The sequence below is a fragment of the Acomys russatus genome, chromosome 2 (assembly GCF_903995435.1).
Source record: "Acomys russatus chromosome 2, mAcoRus1.1, whole genome shotgun sequence".
NCBI classification, from domain to species: Eukaryota; Metazoa; Chordata; class Mammalia; order Rodentia; family Muridae; genus Acomys; species Acomys russatus.
In genome coordinates this window covers 58470710-58472508 of record NC_067138.1, presented here as the reverse complement: position 1 = coordinate 58472508, position 1799 = coordinate 58470710, and positions in this window count along the sequence as shown.

The window sequence follows — 1799 nt, the reverse complement described above, 5'->3', positions numbered from 1 at the left end:
AGTAAATATATAAAATTTAAAAACAAATAAACAAAACCCTTTTCTCTCACCCCAGCATATTAACCAAGTAACACTTAGTGTCCTAAAAGAAGCCAGCCTGCTACATGCAAAGCCAGGGAAGCATGACAAATTTCCAGGCCTATTTACACATCGAGATCATGAAAGCTATTTTGGTTGGGCATTTACTTATTTATTTTGACTTCTTTAGTTCTTTGTTGTACTGTGCACTGAACCTAGGATTTCATTCATGCTAGGAGTGTCCTCTACCACTGAGTATATCCCCAGCTCCCTTATAACTTTAAAAAAGTATTTACTTATTTTTGATTTTATGTGCATGAGTATGTTTCCTGCATGTACATCAATGCACCGTGTGTACGCAGTACTGAGCCAGAAGAAGGCATTGGATCCTCTGGGACTGGATTTATAGATGGTTATGAGGCCCCACATGGGTGCTGGGAGTTGAAGCCAGGTAGCTTGTAAGAACAACTGCTCCTACCCAGTGAGCTATGTTTCTAATGTCTACCACCATGCTCTTCTTTTTCTTTTCATCTTGAAGTAGCAGCTCACTGAGTTGTGTAGCCTGGCCTTGAATTTATGATCTTCCTGTCTCAACCTCCTAAGTAGCTGGAATTACAAGCTTGTGCCACAGCACCTGGTGCTTTCTTGGTCTTGCCCAACCACTCATCTTCATGATTCTGGCACCAGTGACACAAGGGCAAAGTACTAGTCTTTGGGGGGATGCCTAAACTCCCGAAATCCACTCCAATGTTCTCAATGCTCCTGTGTCCTGGTTAGAAAAGAAATGATCAGGGTGCCCAGATTCATAAAGAAAAACAATGTTCAAGTCATTATCTTGCTATGCTCTTCCCCGGGAACTGATTGAATTCCTGAAAGCTCTTGAGGTGCCCCTGCTGGCAGCCAGGCTGGGGTTTGAAAGGGAAGAAGCAGAGCATGTGGAGAAATGTTTTCACTGCGTGATTCTCTCCTCACACCTGGTGACGGAATGAAATATGCAAGAGAGAGTGGAACGGGAATATAAATATTGCAATAATGTCGGAAATGTCTTCATAGCTGGTGCAGGCATGAGATTGGTTTGGTTATAGAGGAGGACAATGGAAACGATTCCGGAACACTGGAGAACCCCTGAGCGTGGAGACGTGTAAAGAGGGCTTAAGAGTCCAAAAACACTACCCACCTGTGTCGTTCGCTCTCAAGGAATTATTCTACCGTTTATGTCTCTCTTCTATTGTGTAACACAACTAGACTGGAAGAGGAAAGGTGTTCCTGGGGCTTTCTCTAGAAATAATGGCTCCGCCCCAATGACAGGGCAAGGATTGATGCTAGGAATTATCCACTTGTAAATGGAAATTAATACTCTAATTAGCAAGGTAGAAAAATCCATCTTACTGTAAATAGTGATACTTATAGACTGTGATATTCCTCCAGGGATTACCAGGTTATTTGAAAGGCATAAATCAAGATCCTATAAAGAAGGCCAGAAATGCCCAGACCAGCCACACAACTAAAACCAACAGAATCGCCATCAGCTTGCAAAGCAAGAGGCAGAGGCAACTTTTAAAGATACACAGTTGTGAGTTTTGACACCACACAGGAGGGAGAGTCTTCAGATTGGCTTTTGATTAAAAGCTTTCTAACAAGATGCTGGATTCAACAAATTAATATTATGACAAAGGAAGAGGTGAATGCAGCATTTCAAACAGAAGCCAGGGTCCCCAAAGATGAAACAAACATCCAATGGCCTGACTGGACTTAGCCAATTCCTGGCCACTCTGTGCCTG